The sequence below is a fragment of the Cotesia glomerata genome, linkage group LG7 (genome assembly GCF_020080835.1).
Source record: "Cotesia glomerata isolate CgM1 linkage group LG7, MPM_Cglom_v2.3, whole genome shotgun sequence".
Lineage (NCBI taxonomy): Eukaryota > Metazoa > Arthropoda > Insecta > Hymenoptera > Braconidae > Cotesia > Cotesia glomerata.
In genome coordinates, this window is record NC_058164.1 from 4473616 (window position 1) to 4492497 (window position 18882).

At 28.4% G+C, this 18882-nt stretch overlaps 1 protein-coding gene across 1 annotated transcript in view; it reads right to left on the reverse strand.

Annotated features, from left to right (window-relative positions):
• The window catches only part of LOC123269510 (zinc finger homeobox protein 3), a 239527-nt gene extending 233799 nt beyond the window's left edge, over positions 1-5728 (reverse strand). The window contains exon 1 of the mRNA XM_044735249.1: positions 4594-5728. The gene's annotated coding sequence lies outside the window, so the exon portion shown is untranslated. The remainder of the gene's footprint in view (positions 1-4593) is intronic.
• Positions 5729-18882: the final 13154 nt, after the last annotated feature.

Below are 18882 nucleotides of genomic sequence, written 5' to 3' on the forward strand. Positions count from 1 at the left end.
ATCAGGTTACTAATTGTAATTGGATGTTTAAAGTGCCCGTCATGACGACGGAAATTAATTTTATTTCAATCATCGTAAGTAATTTTTTTTAATTAATTTTTATTCCTTTTTTTTTTAAGTTTACAAGTTTGCAATAAAATTTTTGGTCAATATTTACAATTTGGGTCAACCATTTTAATTTTCATTTTTTTGAACGAAATTTCTATTTGATTTTATTGATATATTTTTGTATTTGAAAGATATATGAAAAAATGAACAATTAAAAAAAAAGAAATTGGTTATAACAATTTTAACAAATTTTCATAAAAATTTATTAATTTTTTATAAAATTGTGATATTCAACTTTTTTTTTCAATTGTTCTTTTTTTTATGTACTTTTCAAAAAAAAATATCTCAAAAATATAAAAAAAAAAAAATAAAATATAAATTTTATTCAAAAATATAATAGCCAAAATTTTTTCCAACTTTGGAAGGCAAAAAAGTTATTATAAAGACGTCGTAAAAACAAGCAGAATCAAAAAAAGATTTTAAAATGTTAATTTTTGACCTAGTTATTGCCCAAAATTTGGTTGACCCCACTTGTAAATAATTACCAAAATTTTTTTTAGTCTATACAAATTGTATAAGTAAAAAAGTATGATTTTTATTAATTATTAAAATTTTGATCGTGATGATTACATTAATTTTTAAATTAATGAACAATAATATTCTTAATTAATTGATTTTTAAAACTTTGCTAGTTTTTTTATTTAACCAATAATATTTAAAAAAATTTTTAGAATTAAATTACAGTATTTACAAAAATTTCAAAATTTGGACCTCTAAATATTTAATTCAAAATTGTACATAGTTTATTTACTATTAAGTTAAAAAAATCAATTGATTATTTTTAGAGTTTCAACAAAAAAAAAAAAAAAAAAAAAAAAAAAAAACGATGACTAGAGGAACAGAAATTGATTTTTTTTGTTTATTCCAAAATAAATACGTCATTATCACACCAAAAGTGTGATCATGCTATAAATATTTATAATAAGCAGCAATTATCAAAAGACATATTAAGATTTGAATTCCGAGGAAAAATAAAAAATATAAATGAGTCGTCTGACTGTCCGACATACGGGTAATCCGAAAGAGAATTTGAGGAATGTGCGTGGTACTGCTTTAGAGCAGAATATTCATGTAAGTAAAAATAATTCAAGGAATAAAAATGTAAATAAAGAAATTAATAAGCAGTAAAATATTGACGGTTAAAAAAACACATGAGATGCGTATAATAATTATAAAAATAATAATTTTGATGATTGTATTATAAAAAGTGGGAAATTGAGGTGAAGAATTTTCGAGTTGGCCCGTCATCAGAAACGCGTGCCAAGACCGTTCAAATCGATGCATTTATCTCTTTAGTGTTTATTATTACTTTTATTTTTTATTATTAATTCCCACAACGAATTCTGACGGTTTTATAGATCCGACCTTTTATTTAACGTATCAAATTACACATTAAACTTTATAATTTTTTCCACATTCCCAGACCGCTGTTATGTTACTTAGACTAAATTAAATGGATATACAAGTTACGTTAATCACATTTGATTTTAAAAACTCGAAAGTTTTTGAATTACTCGATTAGATCGTACTTGTTAAATTTTCTTTCTGGCATTTACTTTATTTACGATTCTTCGTTTAGTTTACTTGGATAGACAGTTATTGGTGCACGGAAAAAAGTAAACTGTAATATTCACTCGGATTCCGGTTAATTTTTATAGTTTCAAACAGTAAAGCGGACATCGGGGTGAAAAAAATATAAATATTACAGAACTTAATATAGAAAGTATAAAAGCTACAATTTATACTTTAATATCCAAAATAAGTGATTAGTAGCTGTCACTATAGTAAATAACGACTTTTTCATCTTAAAAAATTACAGTTTCAAACAGTAAAAATTGCCATTTCAATATATAGTCCATATTATGAGGAGAAGGGGAACTCAGATGAAAGAGAAGGGGGTCTCACTCTGGGAGAATTTAACATTTAAAACAGTAAAAATTATACTTTTAAAATATACATTTTACCAATCCAAGCGACTCAATAATTACAGTTTGATTTTTATCGTTGCGTTTAAAATTTACCATTTTATTTTGTAAATATTGACGTTGCTTGTATTAGAAATTTACTAACTTTATTTTATACTTTTTAAATATTATAAGATCATTTTTTAGGTACGAAATGATAAATATCAAAGTCTGAATTGTTAATTATTATACTTTAACATTTTAGACATTTACATAGCGAATATTACTGTTTGAAATAGTATTTTCTTCCATGTAAAGAGTAAATTGTAACGTTTAAATGGTAAATATTATATAGTAAATAGTAAAATCACGATTTTACTGTTTGAAATGGTAATTTTTAGCAGTTGATCATGACTTATTATAAATCGACTGTTATTTATTATAGTTTATTTTTTTCCGTGTGTACGCAGTATAGTGTGCAGTTGAGTATAACTGATGTGTGTCGATGATAAAAATTTAATAGGCCGTTAAAAATTATATAAAAACAAATCAAGATCACGACAAATTAAATCAACATCATTTTTACGTTCAATTTCAGTTAGAGTGTTGTGCTTTTATTTCAACGGCGTTTTGTTAAATAAACACCCTCTTTAATTATCATCTGCAAGTATTTGATTACTAACATTTATATACAATACAATATTCTATCTAAACATTGAATTGATTTATCTATAAATACATTCAATGATACTAGTATGGTTAATACGATTAAATTTTTCGACACTTGAGTCAACATTTAAATTTAATGTCATTTTTGTTAATTAAAACCAACTATTCAGTCATAATACCTCTTATATTTGATAACACTCGGAAAAATGCTCCAAGGTGTTTCTGTTTTAATTTCTAACTCATCATACTTCATTTTTTATTTATAATTAGATTATTAATAAATAAAATCAAATATTAATGCTACATAAACAAAATAAAGTTATTATTTTGCAAGTCAAATATTTTTTATTACTATTTGCTAGAATTAACTTGCGCGCGCAAACGCGCGCAAGAATGTTAGAATAGAATTATATATATTTTAATGTTATGATATATTTGACCAATCACATCTATATTATTAAGAAAATGAAAAAAAATTGTTTCACGGATAGTCATAGGACAAAATTGGTTTTTTTAATGAAATTTAATGTCATTGCAAAGGTCTTGATTTGAATTTGTGCCTTTTCGAGGTTTTACTTCATTCTCACCGATAGTCAATTTATTATGATAAGTATTTAGGCTGCATTCGAAGATGCTCTATCTCTAGACACATAATTAAGAAATGACCTTGTATCTTGTTAGCTATTGACATTTTTAAAGATATAAGCTCATTCTGAAGTTACACTCATCAAGACCTTTCATTTGAGTACACACATCAATTTTTCATATATTTTATATATTTATATATTTCACAAATACCATATATATAAAATATATAAAAAATACCATGTGGGTATTCAAATGAAAGGTTTCGATGAGTGTAACATCGGGATGAGCTTATATCTTTAAAAATGTTAATAATTAGGAATTTACCTTGCTATGTTGTTAAGTATTGACATTTTTAAAGATATAAGCTTATCCCGATGTTATACTGATCGAGACCTTTCATTTGAGTACCCAGATCAATTTTTCATATATTTCATATATTTATATATATAATATCTATGAAAAATATATCAAAAATGTATGTGGGTACTTAAATAAAAGCTCTTGATGAGTGTAACATCAGGATGAGCTTATATTTTAAAAATTGTCAATATTTAAGAAAGTACAATGCAATTTAACAAAAGTCATTATTTAATTAAGCAAAATTTTATTTATTTATAGTTTACAAGTCACGGCAGTCACATAGTGACTGCAAGGTTGCTAGTTACGAATAAATTGGCTTTAGATATATTTCATCTCAATTTTATATTGGGATAGTGACAGAATTATCGTCAATAAATTTTTAGTTTTGCGAAGACCGATAGATGGCGTTTCTATATTTTTTTTCTCGAATGTGAAAAGGTAAAGACACAGTATATGATCTTCGCTCAAAGTAATACCTTCAAGACGTATATTAGGTCTAACTGCTTCATATTTTTTTATTCATAAAAATTTTTTCATTAATAATAAATTTCTAAAAAATCTATCATTTAAAATTTTTAATTTTTTTCGACATAATTATACATCAATAAATTTGATGGATCAATTTTTATAAACTAAAATTTTTTTTTATGCAAAAAAAAATAAAAATTTGTGCTTTTCTACTTTTTTCCCATACTGTCAAAAAAAAAAAATTTATTTTTGATTGCAAATTCAACAAATTTTAAATTTTTGGAGTGCATTTATTATGCATTTAATTACTTATTTTCCAAATTTCAAAAATTCCTTAAAAAATAGGCTTTATACCGCAAGAGTTAAATTTTGATTCAATTTTAAATCTATAAAACCTAATATAATCCCAAAATTTTTGTAATTAATTTTTATTCACAGCTCAATTAAAAAATTATCTATTTTACCTTTCAATTTAATAAAAAAAAGAATTAAATACCTCGAATTTAAAAACCATATCTCCAAAAATAACCCACTGCCTAATTAGCACATTAAAAACGATCACTCCACAAAGCTTGAAGCCCACTAATCAACCAGTTCCGAACTAAAAACAAAAATTGCCACCACGTGTCTGTCGGCCTAACCACTTCCTCTTCTCCAATAAAATTCCAAAGCTCTGCTTATCTAAAAACCATCACTATCTCCGTTTAATAAAGCAATCTCCTTAAATCCACAATCGGTGCATCATTTTCCATCCCGTGGTGGTTATAAATCCCCGCTTCCACTCGACTTCACCAGACACCGGTTGATGTTGATGAGTACCAGCATCGGGTCGACCAACATCAGCAGTTACCCTGATTTCCCACACGTCAGCCGTCCAAAAGTTTGTCTCATTCAAGCAAAGGAATTCACCAGCATGCTTAGCAACAGACGATTTATCAAGGACTTGTTGTCGATCTCAGAGTTTCAATTGATCATTTTCATTATCATTATTACCAATAAAATCATTCAATACCGGCATTTAAATAATTCTCATCTCCGTTTTCTGTTTTCTGTTTTGAATTTAGCAGCGCTCCGTTATTGCTTTCATATCATCCTCTTGGTGAACCACTTCCTTCCTAATACATGTCGTCACCTTTTATTCGTTAGGCTGCATACAGTTTACAGTCTACTTACAATTGTAACAGCCAGTGTAAGTGAAACCGTTACAGAGCTGGAGAATTCACACCAAAAATAAAGAAGATGAAGATGATAAAGACGGATTGGATCACTTGGGACGAATAATGAAATGAAATTTAAATTATTAAACAGATCAATAATTTATGTTTTCCTCAAAAGACTTCCCGTTAATTCATCACCGTTGATTCATTCAAAAACGATCAACGATCGACGATGAACGGTGTCTGGAGAATTACGGATACAACACGCAGGAGTATAGAGTATTTAGTATTATACCGGCTTGCCGCTTTTCAGTCACTCACATTTCGTCCGGCTTTTGTGATCTTCACATATGTCTCTGTGAATACGCACACATAGACACACACGTAAAACTTTTGCAGTTATATTGGTAACGCGTGAAAACCGCGTGGTACAGTTGGTTCTTATGGAGCGTGCGCCTCGTCCAGCGTCCAAAGCGATACTACCTCACACTTCTTTTCTCACTCGCACGCGCTGCTCCTGTCTTCTTTATTCTTTCACTCACTAACTTCAATCCCACCCACACCCTCCCCCTCCAACTCGCGGATTTTATATTACGCGAGCCTACTAAGAGCAATATCAAGACGCATCCAATACATCCGAGTTTCTAAGGCTATTTTCAAATTGTCAATTTAAGCTTATCAATTTTTTATTTTATGCTCGGATTCTTTTTTGATTTTTTTAACTTCCCGCTGAGAAAATTGAAAATTTTCAAAAATCGGGAAGTTATTGGTTTTACCCCGTTTTTCGAAAATCGAGTTTTCATCAGATCTCGACGTTTTGAGGTCCTAGGAAGCTTTCCTGACTATTCCCGCGAGGTTGTCACTATGTCTGTATGTATGTGTGTGTGTGTGTGTAAGTATGTAAACCTCTTATAACTTTTGAACGGTTGAACCGATTTCATCGCGGTTGGTGCCATTTGAAAGGGCTTCGCCAAACTTGGATTTCCTGTTAATTTTAACCAATTCGGACCGATAGATTTTGAGAAATTTGGAGAAATCTAAAAAAAAGTAGGAAAAAAAATTTTTTCTGAAGTGGTTTTTTTGGGATAACTTTTAAACGGCTCAACCGATCGATTCCAAAAACTAATCAGCTCTCAACCTTGAAAAACCACGTCGATTGCCGCCAATCCGGTCAAAATCGGTTGATTCGTTCGAGAGATATCGTGAACGAAAGAAAACCGAAAAAAGTGTTTTTTCAGAGTTACTCCGAAATTTCTAGTTTGACCAATTGAAACTTAGAAATTATTTATAAGGCTTAAAAAACTACGTAGAATGCCGCCAACCGCGTAAAAATCGGTTCATTCATTCAAAAGTTATTGCGGTATGAACATTCAAAAAATAGTGTTCTATGAAACTTCTATCAGACTTTTGAGCTCAAAGAGCTCAAAAGCATAGAAAAGGTATCTTTTTGAGCTCGGAGAGCTTAAAACAACACACAGATTGTACTTTTGAGCTCGAAGAGCTCAAAAAAGCGGCCAGGTATTAACGGAATTAGCGGGAAGTTGCAGGGATGGCCTTTAGGGTCAACCGTTTTCCTAATTTTTTTTTTTTTCATCACTAGAGCGATAATTTGAGGCTCAATGCATTGAGCCTGTGCAGAAAAAATTAAATTAAGATTGAAATTCATATTTTGACACAAATCGACGGTCTAATTAGCAATTTATCTAACTCCTTATTTTTTAGGTAATTTTTTAATATTTGGATGTAGCAATAACCAAATTATGAATTATTTGAATGATTTAAACCTAAATATTATATCTCTATTAGATATTAATGATATTAAATCGTTTTTTAAAGTGATAATAAATTTTGAACATTTTTTTTTTCATATAAATAGAAGATTCTCTAAAATAGAGTTAGACAATATGCTAATTAGAATGTCGAAATATGAATCAGTTTTGAGATCAATCAAAATTTGAAATCGATTTGTAAATAAAAATTAGCACGTCTGTATAACTTTTGATCCTGCTTTAGAATTTGAATAAAGACTTGAGAATATTTAGGATAAATTTTATATATCAAGTTCTACAGCCGTGCTAATTCCTATTTACAAATCAATTTCAAATTTGGATTAATCTCAAAACTAATAAATATTTGTGTCATAATATGAATTTCAATCTTAAATTCATTTGAATCCGAATTTTTTTGGCACGGGAATTAACATGTTAATTTTTTATCAGCTATAATTTAGTCCAAAAATTTCTTTAGGTCTGCCTCGGCTTCGCCTCGGTCAACAATTACATGTAATCTGAGACATTTCTTATTTTCCTGCCCTAGGTAAGAAAAATACTATTACTCTGTACAATTTTTGTAAGTGAACTAAATAATCTGTTTTTTTTTTTTCTGACAAATATTATAAATATATCTTCTATGTCCAAAATTTTTTATCAGTTTAATAGATCAACCTTTTTTTTATAAAATTTGAAACAATCTACAAAATTCCAATTATTATATTTAAAAATGAGACAGCCGTACTTTGCATTTAATTTTTAATATTTCATCCTTTACTTATTAATCACTTTAATAAATTATGAAGAAAAAAATTTTCCTGTCTTTATTATTGCATTTAAGAACATTTAAATATTCATCAAAAAATTCAATGTAGAAATAAAAAATATATTAAATATTTTTTTATAGATATCAAAAGTTGATGATTTTTTAAGTTCCAAAAAAACCAAAATTTTCAATTTTTTATTTTTTATATATCTTTCAAAAATTTTTATCTAAATTTGAGAATTTTGATAACATTAAAAAAAACTTTGAATTTTTGATCTGTACACATTAAAATTTTAATGAAATTTTTTTAAATATAAATTATTAACTTTAAAAAAATAAGGGTTTTACTTTTTGGCTTACTATAGTAATAATTTGATAAACTTTACAATTAATTAACATAAATTATTCAATTAAATAATCCAAAATTTCCAGTCTAAAAACTTCATATCTGATTTTTTCAAAAAATTCACTCAATATTTAATTAGAAGATAATAAAAATGATAAAGATAAATAGTCAAGAATTTCCAAAATTTGACAAGTCGTCAAATGACAAAAAGCATTCACCCGAACTTAAAATCTCCTTTGGTAGATAAATAAAATGAAGGACTAAAGGGTAATTACGATAACCTTTAATTTAAATGAGAATAAATTTTTATTTGGCATGCGAAGATATTTAACTTAAGAATGTCCTGATTGGAAAATGCCTCGAGTAAAGAGATACCTTTCACGCGACTCGACCGCAGATTGGTTCGGAACATTATGACGACGTTTAATAGACGACACTAAAAGGTCTCTCACGTTTGAGTAGCTATCATCTGTGCGGGTGGACAATTATTGGAATTACTTAAGGCGCTCATTGTGCTAAGGTAATTTTAGTGAGCAATATTTCTGAGCAAAGGCTCGAGGTAATAGAAAACTATTACTATTACCTTTTTACTTTTATTTTCCACATTGACGCCGGCTGTAAATTATACTATCTATTTTTATCGACATATAACTTTAGTATACGTTTGATTCGCGATTCAATGTGGATGCTCGAAAGCTGAAAAATGTGCTTTTGGTGATCTAGAGTTTAATACCGGTCAAAATTAGCGGTGTGCAGTGTGGTGGGCATGGACACATGCTAAACATTCAATAAAGCGCTCGAAACCCGACCGAAATAATCGTAATCATAAATAATCGAGACTAAATATATACGTCTAGCTGACTGGTTGTATGTTGAGAGTTTAGTTTCTGTTTTCTCGCGTACCAACTGCTTATGCTACACTCCCGGCTACGTAATGTATCGTCTACAATAATTGAACCTCATACGCTCCGGTAACACTCTTTAGTTTTATTTATTCCCTCTTTCATTCATCTCTTTTCATAACATTTACAGTGCGTTCGTTTTTTTCATTCTCAATATAAAAAAATAAATTGAAACAATTATTTGAGAAGTATTTATTAAAAATTTTTTAGGATTAATGATTTAAAATTCTAAGTACAGTATTTTGTTTACTGATGATATTTTTAACGATATAAGCTCATTCTAGAGTTACTCTTATCGAGACCTTTCATTTGAATACCCACACGAATTTTTCATATATTTCATATATTTCACAAATATGAGAAATATCATATATATATATTTATATATATATATATATAAAATATATGAAAAAAATCGTGTGTGTACTCAAATAAAAGGTCTCGATGAGCGTAACATCAGGATGAGCTTATATCTTAAAAAATGTCAATAATCAAGAAATGACATTGTATTTTGTCCACTGATGAGATTTTTAACGATATAAGCTCATCCTGGAGTTATACTTATCGAGACCTTTCATTTGAATACCCACACGAATTTTTTATATATTTCATATATTTCACAAATATGAGAAGTATCATATATATTAAATCTCATAATAAAATTGAGATGAAATGTATGTGGCATCAAACTATTCGTAACGTGATTAGTCGAATATATCATAAGCATGAAAATATATGCAAACCCCATAGTCAGGCGCGCGCTTGCGCGCGCAAAATTCAATTCTAGTACATGTAATATATTGTGTGGGTACTTAAATTAAAGGTCTCGATGAGCGTAACATCAGAAGGAGCTTACATTTTAAAAAATGTCAATAATTAAGAAATGACGTTGTATTTTGTCCACTTATAATATTTTTAATGATATAAACTCATCCTGGAGTTACTATTATCGATACCTTTCATTTGAATACCTACAAGAATTTTTCCATATATTTTATATATTTCACAAATATATAAAATATCATATATATATATATATATAAAATATATGAAAAAAATCGTGTGGGTACTTAAATGAAAGGTCTCGATGAGTGTAACTCCAGGATGAGCTTATATCGTTAAAAATATCATCAGAGGACAAAATACAATGTCATTTCTTAATTATTACCATTTTTTAAGATAAGTATAAAATCTTTTATTGAAAAGCTTATGCGACGTTTTCATTGTTGTCACTTTTCGTCGCTATGGTAACCATTTTGGCAACGGTTTAATATTAATAAATAAAATTTATAGAAATATTGATTAATTAAATTGTCGATAATAAACATGTTTAAAAAAAAGCGCTCGATTTTATAGTATTTTATAAAAAATCTCCTTAAACAACAATAAAAATCAAAATGAATGGATACTTTTTTTTGATTCCTCACTTATCTAAAAAAATCGATCTAACCAAAGCAAAAGCACTTTATCAGTGCGTAAAAAAGTGATCGTTACAATGACAAAACGAATCCCCCTTTAGCTTTCATTTCGGTGGTGTATTTGTATAGAGGTTTGAAAAAGAATCTAAATAACACAATGCCGAGTAGAGGATTTAAGTATACGCTTAAACAAAAGGCCCAGCGGGTGCCAAGGGAAACAAGATTAAAAAATTCGAAAAAAATTGTTTTTTTATCACACACACACACACACACACACACACACACAAGTCGACGACCACTAAACCATACTACGCTAGTGTGCTTACCAGGTTAAGTACCATTATGTCAGTGGCATGGCGTCGCCTTAGCCTCAGCTCGAATTCACATTAACCCTGTTCATGTACCACGTACATTCATACAGATATAAATATATGTTGGTGTACATATAGGAGACTATGGACCGCGGTGGTCGTAATAAAGCCCGAGCATGGTGGCTGCAGACTTCAGCATTGTGATGCAAATGTGTCTAATCGGTCGAGCCAGCCGACCATATGTCCGCTCCGTCCTCTGGGCTGATCGGGACCGACACTAATTTTTCTCTATCCTCATCTTTATCTTTATCTATATTTATATTTATATTTATATCTATAAGCGAGTATGTAATCAAAAGTTCATTATGGAACTACGATTGATAATTATCTATAAAAAAATTTTTATGATTAATTTATATGTCTATAAAATATTTTACAAAATAATTACAAGAATTATTAAATAATTAATTTATAACTGATCAATTTTTAAAATGGTCTGTGTCTGTAAAACAATGCTTTTTAGCGCTTTTAATTTATTATGATAGGTATTTAGGCTACATTCGAAAATGCTATCTCCAGATACATAATTAAGAAATGACTTTGTATCTTGTGAAATATTGACATTTTTAAAGATATAAGCTCATCCTGGAGTTACACTCATCGAGACCTTTCATTTAAGTACCCACATCAATTTTTCATATATTTTATATATTTATATATTTCACAAATACTATATATATAAAATATATAAAAAATGCCATGTGGGTACTCAAATGAAAGCTCTTGATGAGTGTAACATCGGGATGAGCTTATATCTTCAAAAATATCAATAATTAAGAACTGACATGGCTATCTTGTTTATCGATATTTTTAAAGATCTAAGCTCATTCCGATGTCAAACTCATCGAGACCTTTCATTTAAGTACCCACATCAATTTTTCATATATTTTATATATTTATATATATGAATATATGAAAAATATATCAAAATACATGTGGGTACTCAAATGAAAGGTCTTGATTAATGTAACATCGGGATGAGCTTATATCTTTAAAAATATCAATAATTAAGAACTGACATTGCTATCTTGTCAACTGATTATATTTTTAAAGATATAAGCTCATTCTGATGTTACATTCATCGAGACCTTTCATTTAAGTACCCACATGCATTTTGATATATTTTTCATATATTCGTATATATAAATATATAAAATATATGAAAATTTGATGTGGGTACTCAAATGAAAGGTCTTGACGAAAGTAACATCGGGATAAGCTTATATCTTTAAAAATGTCAATATTTACAAAAGTACAGTGCAATTTAACAAGAGTCATTATTTAATAAAGCAAGAAGTTAGAATAAGAAATTCTTAAATCAAGAAAAATTTTTCTTTTAAATAAAATAATTTTTTTCTTTTAAGTTTAAATGACAATTAATTAATTGAATCAAAATAATTGTCATTGAATCCGCTCTAGCTCATTAAATTACAAATATAAATAAAAATATTTTCCGAGTTTTTATAAATATAACAAGAGTTTCCTCAATAGCAATAGAATCTTGCACCATATCTTGCCCCCTACCTCGGCTCAGATTATTTTGGCGAGGCATATCTTTATTTATCGTCAGCCGTAGGTCGTTATGGCGGTATATAGTCGAACGTACGAGCGAGATGTGTATGAGTACGAGAATTGCGTTGAATGCACGTTTGTGCTATTTAATAATGAATTAACCCGCCCGAGGGTCTCCGTTAAGCCAAAAATGAGGGTGTGATGGTAGGGTAGTCTGCTCATGAGCCGAGCGACCGACATGTAAGAATTTTTCGGTATTGTGCCTTCGGGATCTTGCCCTAACCATCGCCGGTAGTTACTATTCTCTCTTATACCTTATACACTCCCTTATATCTTTCTTTACTTTATTTCATTCTTTTTTTTTATATTTTTTTATTCTACCTTTATCTCCATCTTTTCTCTCGCTTCGTACGGAGATAAAAATTATCCGTGAAATATTGAAGAATACTGGGCATTCAACCCTCATTTTCCAATTGGCAACCGTACTTTATGCCGACTAATTTTTTTTTTATTAATTTTATCTTGTTTTTTTTTTTAATAAATATTTTTCATTAAATAAAATTAGTTAAGAATTTAATTTTTTTTAACAAAAAACATTAATTAATTTTTTAAAAATATTTTTTTATTAATAAAAATTAATTAATACAATTTTTTATTAATGAAAATAAATTACTTAATTTTTTTTAATAAATGTTCTTCATTAAATAAAATTAATTAAGAATTTTATTTTTTTAATTAACAAAATTAATCAATTTTTTAAAAATATTTTTCTATTAATAAAAATTAATTAATTAATTTTTTTTAAATATTTTTTTTATTAATTAAAATGAAATAATAAATTTTTTATTAATTAAAATAAATTAATAAATTTGTTTTTAATTGATGGCAATAATTAATTAAAAAAATTTTTTTTTTTAATTAAAATAAATTAATTAAATTTTTTTTAATAAATATTTTTCATTAAATAAAATTAATTAAGAATTTTTTTTTTTAAATAACAACATTAATTAATTTTTAAAAAATATTTTGTTATTAATTAAAATAAATAAATTTTAAGCTAACGGCATTAATTAATTAAAAAAAAATATTTTTTTTATTAATTAAAGTAAATTAATTAAATCATTTTTAATAATTATTTTTCATTAAAAAAATGAATCAATAATATGTTTTTTTTAAATTTTTTATCTCAAGATGTAATTCAATAATTCCAACATAAATTACGTCCTCTATTCGTTGAGTAATAGAGAAAATTATGAAAAGATAATCGACAAAAGTTCAAGTGAAAAATCGAGCGATCGACTGCCCGATTCTCAGTTTGGATTACTGTAAATTGGGTGTACTGGTGTTACAGCAATAGTAATGGTTATTTACTTTTTTGCAAGTACATTTGCCGGTTAAATATAAATATAGGTTGTAGTATGTGGAACATATATAATAAATAAAGTGTATTTCGCATGTTGGTTAATACAATTGCGGGTCCCTCATAAAATCCAAGATATATAGACAGTATTATCTCGAGGGATACTTCATACTCTCTACACATTTATAGAGCAGAGTGATAGGGGTGGCCATTAATTCATCTGTTTTCGTTGATTGTCAGTAAGGTTTTTCCGCCGTTTGATTTTTTCCGCTAGTCGCCACCAAGTCTGTAATTAATTAATTTATAACCCGAGGACATTAAGTTAATGATTCGCTAAAAGTCACCTCTAAATTTTCTCAAGTGGAATTTTAAGAAAATTTGAACAGAATTTTTAAAAAAATATTTTTTTAGTATTAATTTATTTTTATTTTTTGGTATTTATATATTTTTTTTTCTTTTTATAGCAATTATCTGTTCTAATACATAAATATATTGTTTTTCAGATTAATCGTAAATACTTTCTTCACCGGGAATTAATTCTATTTAATTGTCTTGCATATCGGTGTCATTACACAACAAATTATTTTAATGCACCATTGCTTAACTATTACTAATATTAGGTGTGTATTTTTAGACCATAAGGTAATAATATTTTTTAAGAATACTATTTTCATCAGGGTTTAATGAGTGTTAATATGTAATAAAAACAATTCAGGTTAATTGAAGATATTTTTTATATTATATTTATAGAAACTTTTTTCTTATTATAAATATCATTGTTTTTTTATAAATTGACATTTTTTAAGATATAAGCTCATCCTGGAGTTACGCTAATCGAGACCTTTCATTTGAGTACCCAGACGAATTTTTTCATATATTATATATATATATATATGTATGATTTTTCTCATATTTGTCAAATATATAAAATATATAAAAAATTCGTGTGGGTATTCAAATGAAAAGGTCCCGATATGTATAACTCTAGGATGAGATTATATCGTTTTTTGCCCTCCGGGCAGAAAGTGGCAACTTTCGTCCCGCTGCGCTAAACTAAGTTGCCGCTTTCGGCCTTCGTCGGACAAAAAAATAGTATACACTCCACGGGAAGTAAATAAGAAAGCCTCAGATCACAATTACATGTGATCTGAGACATTTCTTACTTCACTTCCCTAGGTGTGTAATATACTATAAAAATATCAACAGAAAACAAAATACAATGCCATTTCTTAATTATTGACATTTTTTAAGATATAAGCTCATCCTGAAGTCACTCTCATCGAGACCTTTCATTTGAATACCCACATCAATTTCTCATATATTTTATATATTTATATATTTCACAAATACCATATATATAAAATGTATAAAAAATACCATGTGGGTATTCAAATAAAAGGTCTCGATAAGTGTAACTCTAAGATGAGCTTATATCGTTAAAAATATCATCGCCAGACAAAATACAACGTCATTTCTTCATTATTAACATTTTTCGACAATTTTCTTATATTTAAAAAATCTGGGAATATATTTTTATACCCATAAGATTGATTATATATATTATTCCTTTAAAAATATTAGAAGACATATTTGGATTGGATTAACCAAACTTTTATGTGAACAATATATCTTATAAATTTTTCCATTGTAAATTTACATCCATTTCGTATATCCTTGTATATTGTATGTATTTATTTATATTTATCTATATATGAATGTAAAAAATAAAATAAGGACAAGATTTAACGACAAGGATTCCCGAGAAGCAGTAGTGAGTCGGGAGTGTGTTAAATCCTCAGCCCTCGGCTCCTCGAACATATCACAACACAGCGGTGTATATAAGTGTTGATTTTATTTTAAACCCACGGTCATTGTCGTAGTCCAGCTCCAGCGACGTACACACAAACACACACATGTAAATTTACTTATATGCAGAGGAGGAAAGAGGAAGAGGATAGCTCAGTGTAGCGTAGCTGGAAATAAAAGTACCACTCGCGTGTGCAGTCTAGAGTATATATATATATATATATATATATATATATATATATATATATATATATATATATATTACATATATATGCAGCAGTGTTTTGTGGAGATCGCGCTCGACACCCCGCGAGGTAAATAAAGAGTCCCGCCTTCTAATGGCGCGAGTCGGTTGAGAGGGCGCGCGAGAGAGGCCGAGGACTAACGATATATCTCGGGGACTATTGTCTTGTGGATACCGCGCGACAGTCGTGGCCATTATATCAAGATTAACTCTTATATATATATATATATATATATATATATATATATATATATATATATATATATATATATATATATATATATATGTACTGAGGAGCTGAATCGGAGGATATGCAGCTGAGGAGAGAAAGGAGAGGAGGAGCAACTAAGGAGACAAGGAGACCCACCCGGACAAGAAGAAAAGATACTCTTTGTCGTTTTCAAGCCTCATCCACGTACAAGGTGCAGATACGAGGCCAGGGTGGGAGCACATGGGAATATTCACATACTTAGACGTATATAGAGTGAGGGTGTACATAAGTATGCTTTGTCGAACTCTTGAGATTCATAAAAAGTAACAAGTGCACGCGAAATTCCCTTGTTGCGACTTGTTAGCTCCAGGAAATTCGCTAAAGAAAATTGTCGAGTGAATTCTTAAATTAAATACTTTGCTGGATTATTTATCGATGTTTTTTGGGATGATAAATATATGATAAAAAAATATATTTGGGTTATAAAAAGAGATTTTACTTTAGGGATGTTTTGTAATAAATTATTTTGTGTTTATTTTCTGTCATTTTTTGATTTAAAAATTTTTTTGGGTCATATTTATTTTTTCTTTATTAAAATTTATTTTTTTATTTGTAATTTATGTATTTTTGTATTATATGTAATTTATGTAAATTCAGAAAGGCAAAATTTTTTACTCGAGAGTAAATTTTTCAAGAAAATTATTTATTTTTAAGAAGAAAATACTATTTAAAACAGTAATATTCGCTATGTAAATGTCTAAAATGTTTAAGTATAATAATTAAGAATTCAGACTTTGATATTTATTATTTTGTACCTAAAAAATGATCGTAATGATATGTAAAAAGTATAAAATAAAGTTAGTAAATTTCTAATACAAGCAACGTCAATATTTACAAAGTAAAATGGTAAATTTTAAACGCAACGCTAAAAATCAAACTGTAATTATTGACTTGCTTGGACTGTTAAAATGTATATTTTAAAAGTATAATTTTTACTGTTTCAAATGTTAAATTCTCCCAGAGTGAGACCCCCTTCTCTTTCATCTGAATTCCCCTTCTCCTCATAATATGGACTATATATTGAAATGGCAATTTTTACTGTTCAAAACTGTAATTTTTTAAGATGACAGAGTCGTTATTTACTATAGTGACAGCTACTAATCACTTATTTTGGATATTAAATTATAAATTGTGGCTTTTATACTTTCTACATTAAGTTCTGTAATATTTATATTTTTGCCACCCCGATGTCCGCTTTACTGTTTGAAACTATAAAAATTAACCGGAATCCGAGTGAATATTACAGTTTACTTTTTTCCGTGCATGATTAATGAATGTTTATTAAATGTTAATAAATATTCGTTAACTATTAATAATTACTTATTCACTGTTAATAAATGTACTTTCCTCCCAAATATTTATCAAATGTTAAAAAATATTTAATAAATTAAATAATTGTCTTTAAATCAATTAATAAATAGAATATTTAAATCCGTAATTCTAACAATAAGTAAAATCCGGAACAGTAAACCAGCAAATAAAAATCTTAACCAAAAAGGAATTAAAAACTAGGTAGTATAAACATGTCTGGACAGATTTGGAGCGGTTTAACGACGTCGCAGCTATCTGGCAGTGACTGTCTGCAGTGTCCTGCAAGCCCATCCAGACAAGAGCACAGCTTGCCGGAGGGTGTATACACTAGGCATCCTTAGAAGAGGACATTATAAGAAATTATGAGCTCCTGGTTCATACGTGAGTGCCCGTACTCATACTAAGCTCAGTACCGTGCCCTCTTTGTCACCTCTAACTATCTCTCCTTCTCTCGAGAGATGTCTTGTCCTCTCTCTCGGTCCAGGATCCTCATCCTCATCCTCGGTCTTTATACAAGATCTGTGGCGGTTCTTAATGTCTTCTCCCTTTTAATGTTCTTCTCTGCCCTCGAGGTCGATCTAAAACATTTTTGCCAATGCTCTCTTTCCCTTTTCTCCGTTTGGAGCACTCGGACGTCCAATCTCTCTCCTCGCTATATATACCCGATATTGAGTTATAACCGGCGTGTATTTATCCTCCGTTGTCCTCTGTCCAGGCCAAAATAAAATTATAAAAAATAAAATAGTCATACCCGAGCTCGACAGGGGACTGAACAAAAATAAAAATTTTATTTCAATTTTTTAAAACTTTATATATTATATATTTATATAAAAGAGAATGGAATTCTCCAGTTAAAAATTCCTACCTTCGCTACTATAATCATTTTTTTGTTCCCTTATTCGACACTGGATCGACAAGTAGCCTGGCTTCTTGTTTTATGGTCTATTCTAATTCAGATCGACAATCCGGAGCCTAGTGGGTAAAAAACGCTCTAATAAAAACTCGTCGTTTAGATTTTTGCCGGATTTTAAATCCGGACTCCAAATTAAATTTATTTGAGAATACGATCATGAATTTATACGAAAAAAAAGCATTGTTTTACTAAAAATTTTTTTTCTCAATCAATCTTCAAAATTATTTTACTAATTTATTGGTTATTTAAAATTTTTTTTTTTTAGTAAAAATTCAAATTTTTTTCCTTAATGTCAATTATTTCTTAGTAAACTATGTAATTTGTTAGTCTGACTATTTATTTATAGTTTTAATTAACTCAAATTACCACATACGGATATTTTATTGATGATTAATTTATTTAACAATTAATGTATGTAATTTTAGATGCTACGCATTAGATGGTTTATTATCAACCTGAGGACTGAATATCTGTCAAAACAAAAATTCTAAGAAAGTTTATTTTTGTTTTTGTTCAATTACAGAGAAGAAAAAAATGGAATGCTTGAGAAAATATTTTTGACGTAAAAACACATATTCCTGATAATTGTAAAGAATCTATTTTATTGTTTAGTAATAAAATTAAATTATACTTAAATAG